At 33.3% G+C, this 19,035-nt stretch overlaps 1 protein-coding gene across 4 annotated transcripts in view; it reads right to left on the bottom strand.

Moving 5' to 3' along the window:
• Nucleotides 1-17,695, bottom strand: part of CNTN6 (contactin 6) — a 365,092-nt gene extending 347,397 nt beyond the window's left edge. The window contains exon 1 of one of the 4 annotated variants that reach the window (XM_071211969.1): nt 17,093-17,695. The gene's annotated coding sequence lies outside the window, so the exon portion shown is untranslated. The remainder of the gene's footprint in view (nt 1-17,092) is intronic. The other 3 variants (XM_071211970.1, XM_004449587.5, XM_071211968.1) reach the window with 3 other exon arrangements.
• Between the last annotated feature and the right edge of the window lie 1,340 nt (nt 17,696-19,035).

Raw genomic sequence — 19,035 nt, 5'->3', positions numbered from 1 at the left:
TAGTGATGTAGTAAATAAGTACTTACATTTCCTGATTGCCTCATCATGAAGCAGAATACCATGTTGCCAAGGGCAGAGACATAAATTCAAGTTTAATATTAATTATCATTTTAATATAAGCTATTTTTTACACCATTGGATTTAGATGACACTCTAATAGCATACTTGGAATGAGCAGAGATATATTTAAATTTATGTTTCTCTAGTACATCTAAAATCTATATTCATTAAATAAGCATTTTTTGAGCAACCACAGCATGTCAACAATATGTTAGATGCTGAGGCTAAAAATTGAAAACACTGTCTCCATACTATGTAAACTTAAAACTTAGGTTTGTTAATGACCTGATGGACAAAGTAGGTTGAATACTGATTAAATTTTACTAAGAGTAGAAACAATAATTGTATGTTATTTATAGTTATAAAAGCATATTTTAAAAATTAACTCATTTAGTTTTCCTATAACCCTCTGGGTTTGTTGGGGCCAAAACAGATGTAGCGATTTGATATTATTGATGAATTCCAAAAATAGATATTGAATTATATTTGTAATCTGATCTGTACCTGTGCATGATTAAGTTGAAATTAGGGGGTTGAGTCCCCACCCCTTGGTGGGTGGGACTCACAGATGGAAGACATGGCAAAGAACAGAGTTGAGAGTTTTTTATGTTGGAGTTTTGATGTTGGAGTTTGATGCTGTAGACTTTAGCTGGAGCACTGGGAAGTAAGCTCACAAAGGAGAGAAAAGCCAGCCTCAGGAAGAAAGAAACCTTGAACCCAGAGAAAAGCAAGCCCAGGAACATAGGAACCCAGGAAACCTGAACCCTCACAGACCTTGGCAGCCATCTTATGCCAAACAGACTTTAGTGAGGGAAGTAACTTATGCTTTATGGCCTGGTATCTGTAAGCTCCTACCCCAAATAAACAGCCTTTATAAAAACCAACCAATTTCTGGTATTTTGCATCAGCACATTGGATCTATTGTATATATATGGAAATTAAGCTTCAATAATTTATAATATATGTTACAATGTTTCACAATTAAAATATATCCAGTAAAATATCATAAAATTGGAAATAATTTTGAGATGTGTTGGAAATTAAAGTTATCACCTTATGTATAATGAACCCCTTGGTGTCTGTTTGTGTTTGTTTTGCCAATGCAAGAGGAAAGCTTTTACTATTAACAGCATTATTGTTCACAAGGGTGTGGGCATTCATCTACCTAGAAGTACAGGCTGTTGCCTTCTTAAATGACAATTTAGTAATACACACACCGGCATCTTTAAAAAGGTATGCATCATTTGACATGCAAGGAATTTATGTTTAAGAAATACTTAAGATGGGAAGCAGACTTGGCCCAGTGGATAGGGCGTCCATCTACCACATGGGAGGTCTGCAGTTCAAACCCCGGGCCTCCTTGACCTGTGTGGAGCTGGCCCACACGCAGTGTTGATGCGCACGAGGATTGCCTTGCCATGCAGGGTTGTCCCCATGTAGGGGAGCCCCACGCGCAAGGAGTGCACTCTGTAAGGAGAGCCACCCAGCGCGAAAGAAAGTTCATTCCTGCCTAGGAATGGCACCGCACATACAGAGAGCTGACAAACAAGATGACGCAACAAAAAGAAACACAGATTCCTGTGCCACTGACAACAACAGAAGCAGACAAAGAAGAACACACAGCAAATGGACACAGAGAGCAGACAAAGGGGGGGTTGGAGGGGAAGGGGAGAGAAATAAATAAAAAATAAATCCTTAAAGGAAAAAAAAAAGAAATAATCAAAAGAAGAATAGGTGGAACATAAGGCATTTTTAGGGTATTGGAAATGTTTTCTATGGTCGTGAAAGAATGGATACAGGTCATTTTAAATTATGTCAAAGCCTATAGAAGTGTATTGTGCAAAATGTAAACCATAATGTAAACCATTGACCATGGTTAGTAGCAATGATTCAATATTTGTATATCAATTGTAACAAATATACCATACTTATGCAAGATGTTATTAATAGGGGAGATTGGGAGAGGGGGAGGGGATTGGGTATATGGCACTCCCCTGTACTTTGTATTTTACTTTTCTGTAACATAAAGCTTCTTTGATCATAAAGCAAAATAAATAAATAAACAAATATATAAGACATTGGAGAAACATGGAAGAAATTGTCACTGTACATAAAAGATCTTATGGTGATGAAAGACACAGTGAAAAAATTATGTTATTTTTATATTTTGTTATATTTATGTCAATATTTTATTTTTTATTATATTTATTTCTTTATTTTTTCACCTTTCTTAAGCAGAGGTTTTGTATCACAGAAGGGTCACAACTGTGGCAGGGGAGGACCACTAGTGTGGGGAGTCAGTGATGGGGAGATGTGTGGGAGGGGTATACCTGGGAAATGCCTCTGTGGGATATAAATATATTTAAGTGGTCATGGGGTACTGTCTCAGTGGGTGGAGACCCACACAATAATTCAAAGGATATTGAGTTCCCATCTTGGGAAGTGCTGGTACATTCTCTAATAGAGTGGCAAAAATCCCCCAAGTACATGGGCAGTGCTTAGCAAAGGAGTATAGACCATTATGCCAGTCCCTTGATATTGATGGTTGTACTTATGAACCTTGTTCTTGTGAAGCTGAAACTTAACCTAGTATTATATATTGCCTAATAGTTACCTTCTCACAAGCTCCTTACTTCTTAAATGTGGCCTCTCTCTAAACCAAACTCAGCATATAAACTCACTACCTCCTCCCCCTGGTGTGGGGCATGACTCTCAGGGAAAAGCCTCCCTGGCACTGAGGGATTATTACCAAGTGCCAATTAGTGATGCTTTAGGAAAAAGACCTTGACCAAAAGGGCAAAATATTAAATTCAAATGAGTTTTTATGGCTAAGAGATTTCAAAGTGAGTCAGGAGGTTATTCCAGAGGTTACGTTTATGTGTATGTCAGGATGATCTCAATGACTGCCACAGTAAACAGTGCTTCAAACAGAGGGTCTCCTAAGGACTGTAGAGGTATTTGGACATTATAGGCAGGGCAAACAATCTCAGGAATTCGGCCCTCTGTCAGTGGGCCTTACTTTGGAATATATGCTCTCCAATGCAACAGAGTTAGACTCATTTATAATATATCCCTACACATGACTCTTCTGCCCTATTTATTTGAACCTAAATTAGCACTATACCCATTAAATATATGTCCCAGAGACTTAAATCTTTTGACTATTCATAGGTCAGTTGAGCCCTGAATCTCAGCAGAGTTGCAACACCTACTCTCCAGTTCATCAGACTTTCCCAGGACAACTAACAATAGGATGACAATGGACAGACACCCATCCCCCAAAAACAGGGAATATCCACGACTGCAAGCAAAAGAGTTCCATCCATCTGCCCCATGGGACCTGAGTCCCCTCTCAATCAGAAACAGAGTGGGCATAGCAGAGGAAGAGGGAAGAAATGGGGCATTTTGGGGACTTTGGAATTGTCCTACATGACATTGCAATAATGGATATAGGCCATTATACATTTGTCAAAACCTATAAAATTGTGTGGTTCAAAGTGTAAACCATAATGTAAGCTATAGACCATGATTAGTAGTAATGCTTTAATATGTGTTCATCAACTGTAACAAATGTACCACATAATGAAAGATGTTGTTCATGGGGAAAAGTGTGGGAGGGATGGGGGGATACGATATATGGCAATCCCCTTATATTTGTGATGTAACATTTATGTCATCTTAAGATTCTTTCAAAATATAAAATTAAAATTAAAATTAAAAAAAAAGAAATTATCTGAGACATGGAAAAGATCCATAGCATTAGTAATATATAGCATATACTTGGAAAAAGCTAAATAACTGACATTGGTAGCTGGTTTTAGTAAATTATGATACAATCCCCTTTAAAAGAATATTTAATGATATTTGGAAATGCTCACAATATGTTTATTGCAAAAAACCAGGTTATAAGACAGAACAGAAAAATTCATCCCAATTTTAAATTACACACACACACACACACATTCATACTCATGCAGTAGAAATGACAAGAAGATTGCTGTATACTGAAGGCAGGATAACTGGGGATGTATAGTTTTCTCTATATTTTTCAGTATTTTCCAAATTTTATATTAAATGTATATTACTTTTATAATCACAAAAATGTTTAAAATAAAATTCATTCTATTTGTTGCTAACTTTCAGTTACTATACACAGAGTAATTTACCAGAATTATTTTCGAATTTGGTGTACTTTGAAAATTTGGAACAGACTTCATCATCTTAGCAAGTCCACAAGTATAATTTACTTGAGGAAAATGAATAACATTCAATTGAAGAATTTAGGACATGTAATTCAAAAGTTCTACAAACACGTATATATTAAGGGCACTAGTTTGTTTGTTTTTTTAACCCATTCTTTTTTAGTCATATTCTGAAACCTCTATAGAACCTGGAATATTATCACCATTTTTAACAAGATAGGGATAATTCCTATTCTAAGCAAATGTGTATCACTTTTTTAGTTGTTCCTTTTGTGTTTTTCACCATAACAGCTTGTCTTTATGGGAAAAGTCTTGGAATTAAATCACTTATTAATTTTTAATGCTTATTTCTCAGGTTAAGTTTGGAATTAACAATATTTGCCTCTCCCCAGTTGGTAAAAATGAATACTTAGTTGAATTGCTTGAATTTTAATTTCATAAGAGCTGGAATCTTCTCTGTCTTTTTCATAGTTGCATCACCAGTGCCTTTGGAATAGCATTTCTCACATAGGACCTACTCAGTCAATATTTATGGAATTGAAAAATCAATGAAAAATCATTAACTACTATGAACTAGGCAATGAATATGCAAAGAGAAATAAGTCAGGTTCCAAGCTGTTGAGTAACTGTCAGTCTGGAGAATATAACCACAGTTTGTAATAAAACAAGTTAAAATATGACTCAAATTTCTGTTACTGCAAAGTGTCAACTAAAAAATGTTTTAAAAATACGGTTATAAGATAATAATGGTATATATGTGCATCACATTTTTTAATCATTGACAAATTTCAATGTTCTAAAATGTTTAAACTATAAAATTACTTTCCCTATTGTATTATTGTCAGCATATCTTATTGAATTATAATATTATTAATATTAGTAATTTAGTATGTTAATACATTATGCTGATTAAACCAGAATTTATTTGATAAATTGAAGCTAATTTCATGTAAAAAGTAAAGCATTAAAGAAAATACCCAGGGGCCAAAATCTGACAGTAAAAAATTATTTTAGGACTTCCAAAGATACTTATGATTCTTGTAACTGAAAGGCTGTAACATGATTTTTGTCGTTGTTGTTCCATGTTTCACATTTTTCCACGTGAAAAATTCTCTCTTCTTATTAAATAAATTGAGACACAAACGGAAAAAAAATAATTGTCTAAGATATTGTGTTTATGAGTTTAAATGTATTAAAACTTCTAATTGGCACTCTATGTAGAGCTATATGTGGAAAACAGGTCATTTTTCTTTTAAATTCCAGTCTCTTTTTCCATAAAAGAAGATGTTTCTGTCATTGCATAACCACTCTGTATATCTGCATGACAAAAGATGGAATAAGAGTGAAGTCAGGAAAGAGAAAGCTTTCTCTACTAACGCGCCCTATATCCTGACAGGAAGAGGCAGATAGGGACCTCATCCTCTTGTCTAAAACCACATAAGCACAGTCTACCAAAATAACAAAATGGATTATGTTGGCACCTCTGGAAAAATACATATTTTATAGCCACTTTGCTAATTCTAAGATAACGTTTGAATATACATTCTGTGTTAATTTGTCATACAGAAATGTCTCAATTAGCATATCCATATCACAGACTCACAATTGGGCATATTTAGGAGTTTGCTGATAAATAACATTAAGCAGTTAGAAAACCTCTTCATGATGTACATTTTAAAATGCTTAGATTAATGTTATCCTTTTCATCCAAGCAAAACTTTGAGGACTTTCTTTCATTTACTTTTATATCAATTGATGGAGAATTAGCAGCAAATCTGATTTCTGACCTTCTCTTTCATTCATTTCCCTTTACTCATTGGAAGCCTGTCAAATGCAAGAGAGGAAAATTATTTTACTTTGCTAAAAGATCTACTTCCACAAGTATAATCCACTCTTGATATTTACAAACATAACTGCAGAAGGCTCCATACAGAGCTTCTTACCAAACCCCTTTAGTCATGCAAATATGAGAGAAGCCAAATAAGCCAACAATAATATACAAATACAGTCATTTGAAAATAAACTGTCTAAATTTTTCTGAGTTCATCCATAGTGGTCTTTTAAACACAGGTGCAAATAAATTACTGGGAACTAACAAAATACTTATGAATATTTTTGGTCTCCCTTCCCTGCCTCAAAATGAGACCAAAAAAAAAAAAAATCTATCCAACATTCTCACTCTTATTCTGCAGAAATGATATAATGGCAGAATGGCCCATTTAGTGCACATTTTGTGCTAACTCACTAGGAACTGCTGTGTTAACAAACTTTTTAAATAATTGCCTCCACACTTTAAGAACTTACACAACACTAAATTTAAGAATTAATATAGGAGCTACTCCCAAAAAAACATATAAACTAATATCATCCTCTTGCTAGCTTTCCTAATTAAATTCTGCAATGTTTCATCTCATATTCTCTTATGAATGTACCAAATCAGCTGTTTTAATAAGTTAGATTAATAGTTTGTGGAAGTAATGACAAAAGATACAATTGGCATTAATATTTTTATTAGAATTTTAATAATGTTTCCTAATAGAATAGCCAATATTAGGATCAATTTAATTTCTGAACAATTAAGGAAAAAGAATCACCTGTAATTTATGTATCTCTTTTTAAATTTCTAAGTAAAGTTTTGGTCCATAATTTTGGAATGAGCAAACACTCTAAATCCAAAAGTACCATGGGATTGACAGAATAAGGCCAAAAGAAATACATACAACTATAATAGTGTCAGACTTTGAAAAAAAATAAAAACAGCAGCAAGCTAGAAAGTTTGACAACTCCCTAGAAGATGGAAAACAGATGAGAAAAATTCTAGTCAACATGGGAGTATGTGATGTTATGAGGCCGAAGAAGGCCCTCTTGAGTGCAGACACTTACAAATACTATAAAAACACTATAAATCCTTTGAAAAACATACACAGCCTAATGGGAACATCAGAAAGATTAATACTCAGGGATTCAAAATGAAGAGGAAACTCAAAGTTAGAGTGGGGTGTAGGTGGTAAAGCTGGAATAACCCAAGGTGAAAAAGAATCCTGCATGAAGCAAGGGACCTTAAAGGAAACTTAATATCTGGGAGAAAAAGAGTCTCCCAGAGGTAACCAGAAGGCCAAGTTTGTGTCAAAGTTGGTTGTAATGAGAAAATTCATTCCATCTCCATGGTTAGGGAACTCAAAGCCAACACACAACCACTGAAACTTGTTGAGGATTGGGAAAAATTAAAGAGCCACTCTAAAGGCAAAAGTGAAACAATACTATAGAGAAGTATAGTCCATGCTGGTTTCTGATGGAAAAGAACCACTGCTAAAGGTGAGTTTGTGAAAAAAGAAAATGATAAACATTAGGAGGCATGAACCACCTACAAGGGAGATCTAGCAGACCCAAGTAATGGAGGAATTATTCCTAACTAAAACTGGTAGAGCAATCAAAACTTAACATTTAGATAAGGTTATTTAATTTTCTTGGAGAAATAAAGAAGGGAAGAGAAGTTGTAAGGCACGAAGAGAATTGTAAGAGGATTTTAAACAAATAGAAACTAAAACAACTTAGTTTTACTAGAAATTTGAAAAATTTTTGAAAGAAGCATAAAATTCAAAGGATGAGCAGAGTAATAGAATAAAAACAGATGAAGTGAGAATAAATAAATAGAAGGTAGATTTCAGTAAATCCCTCAGAATGTACCACATAAAGGGGAGATATACGAAAAGAAGAGAAATTGACTGAAAGAATAGAATAAGAATACCAAAATACCAGATGAGCAATACTGAAAGGGAAAATAGAGGAGAGGAGGCAAGATTCAAATATACAATAATGGAGAGATTTTCATAATCAAAGATTTGCAGAGACTTTGAGAGGATTAAACAGAATAAATTTAATACACATTCACAACTACACATATTGCAGTTAACCTTCAGACCTCAATGATGAAGAGAAAAAATCTTTAAATCTACTGGAGTGAAAAGACAGATTTATCTTCAGAGGTGTGATGAATAGAATGTGAGTCATCTTTTCATGAGCAAAATTATATTCCAGATGGAGAAGGATATGTATGCAAAATATGTTAAGAAACAAATATTGATCAACATAGAGTTCTGTAACCAACTATACTATCATTCTGGAATGTGAATAAAATAAGTAATTTTTAAGCATATCAATTATAAGAGTTCAGTACTATTTCTAGAACAACCTTTATTGAACTTCAGTACACAGGAAAATGAACACAGGGCATGCATGTATGGTACAAGAAATTGGTAAGTAAGGAACTGAGAAAACATAAATCTAAATTAGCATTGACCAGAAATTAAATAAATAAATAAAATGTGGGGACAGTTTAAAAATAAGGCAACAGTAAAATAATAGAAAAATGGGCATGAGATAAATATCTCTGAAGATGTTTAAACAGATCTTTGCCTCGTTTGTAATGAGCACATGTATATTCTCCTTAAACTTTATTAAAATATTTTTATATTTTATGTTTGGATATTTATATCTGCTAGAAAATAGTAAATAGAATATATAATTTTGAAGTTATTAGAAGCAGGCAAAAATGAATAAAGAATGCTTATCAGTCCATCAGAAGACAGTCCAAAAAATAAGTTAAAAAGCACATTTTAGTAGCAAATAAAAGATAAAAGAAATAAGTAAAACTGAATCAGTAATCATCATTAATAATAGATATATATAGAATGAGGGCATTTATGAAAAGAGATTCTTAGAACGGATTTTTTTTTTAAATTACCTACAGGCTTTTTATAGGAACTATGGTTAGAAAATAGTACACATAAATATTTTTTAAAAAATAAGGCAATAAAATTATATTTCAGACAAATATCAGCCAAAAGAACATGAAATAACTGACAGCATGCATTCTAAGGAGGCAAATTTTCATGGTGATAAAGAAAAGATGATCAACCAAGAAGATATAACAAACATGAAATTATCTTCATACTGCACAGTCTTAATAATCTTGATGGAAATGCTAACACATGTATACAAGTTCTCAAATATAAGATGTCCGTGGGATATTGCCTTAGTGAAAATTTTAAATTAATTAAAAATCTATCAACAGGAAATTAGAGAATAAAACTATAGTACTCATAGGATAACATGCTATAACCTAGAATGCTTGTATTCATAAAAATGGTTTGAAATGATCTAATATGGACTGAGATAAGCAGGTTAAATAAGTTTATATTCAGTATTATACTATTTGCATAAGATTTTAAAATGAAATATTTTATGTGCACATACATATATAAAATGAAATTAAATAGACATATGCAGTTCATGATAGTGGAGAGAGAGGAATGGGCAGGGTGAGTTACAAATAGGCCAACATTGTATTAGTATTGTTTAATTATTTTATGAATAAAAAATGTTAAACACCTAATAGAATGTTAGCATTCGGTGATTCTGAGTCAAGGGATTTGGCCATTAAATTCAATAATTCTTAAATGTTAAAGATTCCCCCATGTCGTAAAAATATACTCGTAAATATGTATTACTTCCATAAGAACCCAAAGACTTGAATAAAAATCAAAATTGTGGTGTGAATTTTTGAAAAATAATAAAAATATGCAAAACTGCCCGTTGTTAACAGACAGAGTCAACATCTATGGCCTGAAATTTATAGATTTTGCAATATATACACAAATAAATTATTTAAATTTATACTGGTAAGCAACGGGGGGAAAAAAAAACCAATAGAATAAACTGTTGAAAATATCTGTGGGAAGTGAGACCAGGATATTTATTTTTTCATTTAGTATGTTTCGATAGTTTCAAAATTTATTATTCCTGTTTCCAGGTGTATGCATGCCTTTATTAGGACATTAAATTTTTAATTTAAAAGGCAGAAAGAAAAATAATGACAGGAAAGAAACAGTATTTTGAGATTTTTATATCTATGAAAGAAATTATATATAATTTTTTTTTATGCTTTTTGGGCATTGCTTTTATAATCTGAAAATTTTATAAACCCTTTACTTGGGCAGGTATAATTACTTGGTATAAGCAGACAACATTTCAATTTTTAAGTTATGTGGATCCAAGGACCAGTATTTCTAAGTCTCATTACAATATTGCATGAGTCCTGTTTCCATATTGAATTAGGATTTCCATCTCCAAAATTATTTCCCTACTAACTACCCAATATAATTGATTAGATGATGATTATAATGTTTTTCTTATATTATTATTTTATATTATATTATTTTTCCCAAGTGATCCCACTTGGATTCCCAGGATTCATAGAAAATGATATAATAATAATAAAACAATAATTAAATGACTAGAACATAGAATGCTTATTAATTGTCAGACTTTCTTCAAGATATTTTCATATATTAATTCATTTAATACTTTTGATGATATTGTGAAGTCGGTAATATTATCATCTCCATTGTGGATGTTTTAGTTCCCCTGCTCCTAAAACAAATTTTATACAATGGATTGGTTTAGCAGCAGGAATTTATTGGTTCATGGTTGCACAGGCTAGAAGGCGTGCTTTATCCAGGGTCCATATCTTCTGACCATCTGGTTGACCATCACACGGCAATGCACATGGCAGCATCTTCTCCTTTCTCTTCTGGGTTCTGCTGTCTTTCAGCTTCTGGCTGCTCCCCGTGGCTTTTCCTTACTTGTCCAATTTCCTTTTGCTTATAAGGTCTTGAGCCACATTGGATTAAGGCACACCCTCATTAAATTTGAGTATACCTTAACTAGTAACATCATTAATTCTCTTTACAAATGGGTGCACACCCATAGGACCAGGGGTTAGGACTTAAATATGCCTTTGTGGAGGACATGATTCAATCCCCAACAGATAAGGAAATTGGGGTAAAGGAATGGTAAGAAATTTCCTTAACATCACATAGCTATTCTGTGCTAGACAAAGAAAGGAGCAGGTACAAAACAAACTTGTGGCACTATAACTCAAGCAGCCTACTTCTAGAATCTATTCTTACTACTGCTTTATAAATACTCAGATAATGTAATTTGTTTTTACCAGAAAGGTCTTTTTTTTTTTTCACTTATTAGATACAATATAATTCTTTCATTACTTCTTTTAAGGATCTCAATATCTAGGTAATTAGTTCTTTCATTTAATTGGAAACCTAGTATGTATAAGGTTCATGACCATCTATTTCCAAAAATGATTTTAGACTGCTAATTCTGATACATGTAACTATGACTGAAATTAATATGTTACCTCTGGGTTCATTGCAAGGGATTAAGTAGGTCATAGATTTCATCAATAGAGACTTATGGAAGACACTATCTGAAAGAATGCCCAATGGTATTGTTTATTCTCTAGCACATCCTGCGTTATGCCTTCAAAATATCAAAAATCTAATACCTGAATACCTACTGCATATGAACTAAATTTTAACAAGAAGAGTTCTTATCAATATCAATAAGATTTCTTATCAATAAGAGTTCTTATCAATAACAAAATGTTGATTTAAAAGAATTCTCCCAAACTGAAAGGTTTCTACTTACAGAACATTTAATAGATTTTTATCCTCTCATGTCCCACAAAAAAAACAAAGAGAAAGAAAGAAAAAAAAAAGGTGTGGGGGGAGGGGGAGGAGCAAATGCAAAACCAAAGAAATAAATCCCCTTTGTCTTTAATGAAAAAGGTGAATGGATACAATCCCAAAATACAAACTCTGAAGCACGTTGACATTACTGTCAAATACTTTTCGCCTTTTGAGGGGCATGAAGGAAAATTGATAAAACTCTCCTACCTTTAGCAGATTAAAGATATTCCTAAAACTACATAAGGAGATTGTTGGAAAAAGGTATTGAGAGAGGTTAAGGCATATCTACAAGGTCAGAACACAGAGGCCTATGTCTTTTTAGATTTACTATAAAGTGTTCCAGTCACTCAAGTGCCAAACACTGAGAGAATAAGTGCCTTTCTTTTTTTTTTAATTTATTGAAGTATATCACTCATACATAAAGGTACATAACAATAAGTGTATAATAATAACGGTAAACTTACAAAACAAACATATATAACAGCATACAGTACTCTCATAACTCACACTACCACAAATAATTTGCCCTGTTGTTAAACCTTTTCAACTAATGATTAAAGAGCATTGTCAAAATATTACTACTAACCAAAGTATTTTCCCCCAACCAACCCTATTTTTATCATCTTTACATCATTTATATATGAACATACATAATAATTAAGTGTATAGTAAAAGTTGTGAACTTATAAAGCAAACATGCATAACATCATACAGGGGTCCCATACATCTATCCTCCACCAGTACCTTGCATTGTTGTGAGACATTTGTTACAAATTATGAAGCAATATTGTCAAAATCTTAATACTAATCATAGCCCTTATTTTGCATTTGGTGTGTTTTTCCCCTAACCCACCCTATTATGATTTTTTAAATATATTTTTTATGACAGAAGTTGTAAACTTATGAAACAAGCATACACATGTGCAGAATTCCCAAACAATGCCCCTCCATCAACACACCACACTGTGGTGGAACATTTGCTACAGATAAGATAATCTGATTGTTATCATGTCCATAGTGTACACTTGCCTCACATTTTCCATATGGCCTCATTATCAACACAGTAGATCTTTCGCATGGATGCAAGAATATTATATTATTCCTACTAATCATAGTCCATAGGTTGCTCCAGCTGTATTTTTCCCATGCTTCTCCACATTCCCAACACCCTGCCGTAGTGATGTACATTTGCTCTAGCTCACAAAGGACACACTTGCATCTACCATCAACCACAATTCTCATATACCTCTTGGGTACTGTGCTATTCAGTTCCTAGCTTATTCTGTAGCATTCTGTCAATTGGCATTTATATACCTAGACTACCATTTTCAGCCACATTCCATTTATAAACTAGCTGTTACTCACTATGTGTTACCATCCACTCTATACATTTTCACACTTTTACAGTAAAGCTAATTAAAATTTTTACATACATTAAACATCAGTAGTCCATATCAGTCCTCCTCTTTTCTCCTTTTAGAATCCACCACCTACCACCAGGTCTTGAAGATATTTTCAGAAAATAAATGTCTTTCAATTAAAAATGATAACCAACTTCTCAATATTATATTCAAGACAAATTTGAATTAAAGTTGAAAATACACTATCTTATTCTCCCTATGACAAGCACTGATTTTCAAGGTCCTTCCCACAAATACTTGGTTTCATCCCAAAACCATGAGTAATAACCATAAAGGATTACCAGGAAACCCATGCACACATTTTGAAAGACAAAAGATAATAGAGAAAGAAAGGAAGCAAAATGCAGTTGAAAAGTCATAAATCTCAAGAAGAATTACCCTTAGGATTCAATCAAGAAGAATTAGTTTTGGGAGAGGATTTAGACAGTTATTCTTAAATATAATCTCTCACACATACTAAAGAACACAAAAATGTGTTGGCTCTTCAGTAGGTGCTGGGGATCTGTTACAAAAAAAGAAAGAAAAAAAGAAAATCAATAGCTAAAAGAAAATATCAGGAGATAAGAGAAAAAGAATAAAATATGTAGAGGAAAATACAAACATTACAGAAGTGAAAGCTATATTTGAAGTAATGTTATAGTAATAATATGCTGACTGGAAAACATTGTTATGGATATTGTGGACCAACTTCAGGAACTCAAACAAAATGAACCTTAAAGGTGTAAAATTAAAAACAAATTTGGGTAACATGATAGATGTGGAAGACAGAAAAATGAGATCCAACATTTTCATATTTGGTGATCCTGAAGAAAGAAGAAATAAAACAATAAATCGCCTCCCCCACCCCAAATCAGAGATAAAAGAATCTCAAATCAGTGGGGCAAATCACAGGCAGGAAAAAGTTGATGAATATCGAACAACTCCATGTTATAGTCTGGTGAAAGAAAGAAAGAATCATATGGACATCCAACAGATAAAAGCAAATCACATTCGAGGATGGAAATTTCAAACAGATCTAAGAGTCCTGCACAACAACTTTCAATATGGAAAAGGTCCCCAGAATTGTTTATAAATATTCACAAATTTGAGGGGAAAATAAGTTATATCCAAAAAATATAACTTGTATTCCTTATATAAAGCAAAAGAAAGAAATGTTCAGGTATATAAGCACACAAAAAATAAAGCCCTTTGACTGTTTCTTTAATGGCGGAGTATTACTTAGAGGTATCCAACAAGCCAAGAAATAATTCAAAATAAAGACTACAGGATTGGGCAAACTGGACAGTATAAGTCTGTTGGCAAGGACTGAATCCCTTTAAATACTGAGATACCATTTACCTAAAATTGTGAATTAAGCCAGAATGTAAATCCTATAAATTTGAACAAGGTAATCTTGATTATATAATTTAAATTCAGGTTGTATACATAGGGGAAATGATCATATCATGAAAAGGACTTATAAGGGGTTACTTAATATTTAAACATGCATTCTAAAAAATGACTTCAAACTATTAAGATTTACATAATTGTTCTTTTCTCTAGTGGGACATTTTTGGAACTAATATCTCCTTTAGAAAAAAATATATACTTAATCAGTTTCACATCAGCTTCATTTGTGTTGTTAAATCCAGATTTAAAATCTAAAATTAAATTCTGTACTTCTTTCTTTAAAGGCTTTGTGGTAGTCCCATTCTTATAAAACCACATCTATCTACCTATCTCTATCTATCTATCTATCCATTTACCTACCTACCTATCTACCTACTTACCTACCTATCTCATCTCCTATCCATCTATCAATCATCTATCATATTATCTGAGTAATTATTGTAAGTTAAAAATAAAAATACATGATATGATCTTATTCATACAAAATCTATCTATCTATCTATCTATCTATCTATCTATCTATCTATCTATCTATCATCTTATTATTTGAATTTAGGTATGAGCATGTCCCCATTAATGGTCTTCAAATTATGATTGTTATTTATGGGTGATCAGATTTCTGTTTTTAACTTTCATATTTAGATTGGGTTATTTTGAAAAAGTATATGTCACGATTCTGCATTCAAGTTATTATGCTTTTAAAATAAATATACAAGTAAATAAATAAACACATTTTTATATCTGTGTACCTCCTTTCACTAAAAAACTAGAAAGGTATAAATTTGCTTTTATGTTACTGCATATTTTATTAGTAAAAAAATGCAAAAGCATGCAAACAACTGAATATACATCACATTCTTTTCACGAAAGAATTGATTTCTGTCTAAGCTAAAATCTAAATATGTACTCATTTTCTAAATGACAAAGTGAATTTGGTTTTTATTAAAGAAAGTTACATGGAGAATTCTAAAAAAAAATATTCCAGCAGTTCACTAGAATTGTTATAAGAAGTAAGGCAGTGGAATAGTTTATAAATGATGGGCTTTCTTGCTAAGATGTGATAAGTTATGCATTTATATAACCTCATATAAAGACTTGCATAAAATTTGCAGATTTATACATTTGAAATCCTTGGACTGCAAAGCCATGATAATTGCTAAAACAAAACAAAACAAAATTAACAAATAAACAAAAAACTACTGAAGCACCAAAGATGAAATGATTCTGTATTTCTGTTTGGTATATGTATATCATGTCAGGATTTTTGAGTGGGTATGTTTGTTTTGTACATTTGTGTATGTTTACACATGTGTGTGTGAGAGTAGAGGGGCAAAGAAGAGCATACTTAAATTGCTTTCCTTATAAAATACCACACACATATATTGGTAAAACTTTCAACAACAACAATAAAAAAATGACAAACAAACCCATCAGATAAATGAAATTGCTCACAACAAGCAATTCAATATTCAGCATATGGCTCCTTCTTTTACAAAGATCTTTGTAAAACATTGCACCATAGATAAAATTATGCATATCTCATTTTCCAAATTGGTTTTGTGTAATTCTACTGTTCTCCCTGTTTTGCTTTTTTTTCCTCTCAATATAACTTTTATTTAGTCATTCTATGACTGTTTTTTGGAGGACATAGCCAGGATACTGATTATTTAAACATAAGTACTTTTCATTTGTAAAAGCTAGAACTATGAATTCCAATTTCCCCTCAAACCCTAATGTTGACAGTGTCCCATTAACATAATGGGTTATGTGAAGTTAATCTCAGAGTTCTTAAAAGTTTTGTTTCCAAGTCATCAACTTCTGAAACTTTTCATAAAGTATTGCAGGTTCCTTAATACTGACATGCTTAAAACTATTGTAAATGGCAAACAAACTCCAGAAGCTACTATCCAAAAGACGGGTAAGAAGCAAAAAGCCAGGCAAAATTTGATGAGCACCCCCAATCTCCAGTCTTGCTTTGCTCCCTTAACAAACCTGCCTCCAGAAAACTTTTTACAACCATTCCTTTAAATTATCCTTTGACACTGCAAACCGCCCCCCCCACCACCACTTCAGTGAAAAAGAAAATTAGCAATCACATTTTCCCATCTGCCTTTACAGAAAGGGCGTTATGCTATCTGAAAGTACCAGAATTAGCACTGTCATCCCGTCGTGCCCATTAGTTTTACTGCAGCAAAGAGCTAGTGAAACACTGAAAAATATACCTGTAGTCTCTCTTTCCCTGGTTTGATCCCGACCGCCCCCGAATACAGATTCAATACATTTTTTTTCCTCACAAGGAATAAATGCATTTTAAGCATCAGCATCATAGAAACACAGCATAAATAAAGCAGTGACTTCTCCCCCAACCCCAGCTTTTACCTGTTATGCTAATACAAAGACACTGAAAGGAAGAAAAGCTGCAGCTTGCCCAGCAATATTCTCATTGCAGCAGACAGCACAATTTTGTACTTACAGATCTTACCAGGGAAATGTCTTGGGATCTTTACAATTTTTCTGCAGAACTCTGTTTCAAGCTCTCAGCCAGGCATGCTGTGCATCCAGGCAGAACCAAGCCGTATGGAATGTCTATGCAGCTGGGAGATAATGGGACTCTTTTTCCCAGCTGGGACTGCAAGCCTTTTTATCCACTGAGTATTGCGTGGCTCTTCTCTGGTCTTAAGCATGAAATACGCTCCTCTCCTGCTGCATTCCTGACAGAACCTAGACAATTAGTTCTTGAGGCACATGTGCAAGGCTCCCGTTTGGAATATTCAAAAGGAAAATTCTCCCTATATTGAAAAGCCAGTTCTATCTTCATCATCCTTTACAGAATCAGAGTGAGCTGAGAGCAGCTGCCATTCCCGTGGCATGAAAGATTAAATCCCCCCTCCCCTTTCTTTGACTAGAGATAGTCTCTCCTGTAGGGTCATCAGAAAATCTCGCTTGTTGAAAATTGGGTCAGACTAACTACTTACTAGGTTTTCAACAGGAAAGGAAGTATTCTTTTCTTCCTCTGGTTTCACTGCATTGTCATTTGCAAGCAAAGATTAAGCTGGTCAAGGGTCTGCACTGATTTAGACTGTATTCAAACACAAGGTTTGTGAAGCATTCCAACTCCTGCTACTAGTGAGGGCAAAGAGAATAGGGAAATAAAGTCACAGGAACTTATGTTCTGTCTCTAAATCCTTTTTAAATCATATTTTAAAAATATGTATATATGGCTTCTAAGGGACAGGTAAGTACTCAAAGAAACTGGAGTCAACAAGGCCAAAAGAGAATTGTGACTTTTCCAAGTAACACATTCATAATTTCCAAAGGCAGAGTACAAGGGTGTATGAGTTGTCAAAACAGTTCTTTAAAGAAAAGAATGCCTTTTGTCTTTCACACCCAGACCTCCAAATATATAAACTTTTCGATATATTTGGATCTTGCCACTCAGTGTTTTCGAAGGGGCAAACTGCTTGGAGAATAAAAACTAAGGAAAAAGAGAAGCACATAGATGCACACAGAAACACAAACACATGCAAATATGACTGCAGTGTGAGAGCAGAATCATTGATTTCACTTATTTTCATATTGCAATAAAAAGAAATTTTACACCCTTAATTAATGTCTTAAAATAAATGGAAACAGGGAAACAAAATCCATAAATCAAATGTAGACAAGTCAAAGATATCACCAGATTTCAGTTTACTTTTATTTGAAAAGCAAGAAATTTCCATAGCTTCAGTTTTATGACTTGTTCTATGGATTTCTATGAATTTCTATGAGAACATTCATAGAAATGTATGTATGTATATATATGAGTCACCCCAAGTCATTTCTCCTTAAGGTCTAACCACCAGCATAAGGGGCCTTAGAGAGATGACACTTCTTAATTCTAGGTAAACTCACAAATGGGATACACCATTTTCTCCAGGTCACAAGTAGGCAAACAAGATGAATTATATTACAGGAAAAATATGTGACTTAAATGAACCTTTAATTTTTAAAAGTTAAGTTGTAGCTACCTCTTTTTAAATCAAAATATTATTTGTTAATAACATTGTGGACATGACAAATTTTTTTCATGTAGGTATGAGAAAAATAATTACAATGTATTGGGCTTTTCCATGAAAAGAAATTCATTCAGTTTACAAGATTTCCCATTACTCAAATCACCAAAAGTTTTGCCCCATATTCATTGTCATTGTTTTGCTTACTATTTCCCCGGAAAAAGCAGTAAGAATCAGAAGAGAAGTTCAGTAAGCTTCTACAGCTACATCTAGCCACAAACCCTGTCCTTGTGTCCATAGGCTCTGCCCTGATGCTTGTTGCTCTGGGTGAACCCTGCTTCCTCAGGACACCCCATCCACTTCGACTCTAGATCCTGTTTTCTCTTACATACTCAAGGTACTGCTCCCATTTCTCTCCCTC

The sequence above is a fragment of the Dasypus novemcinctus genome, chromosome 26, assembly GCF_030445035.2.
Source record: "Dasypus novemcinctus isolate mDasNov1 chromosome 26, mDasNov1.1.hap2, whole genome shotgun sequence".
NCBI lineage: Eukaryota > Metazoa > Chordata > Mammalia > Cingulata > Dasypodidae > Dasypus > Dasypus novemcinctus.
This window is presented reverse-complemented; position numbering and strand designations above follow the sequence as displayed.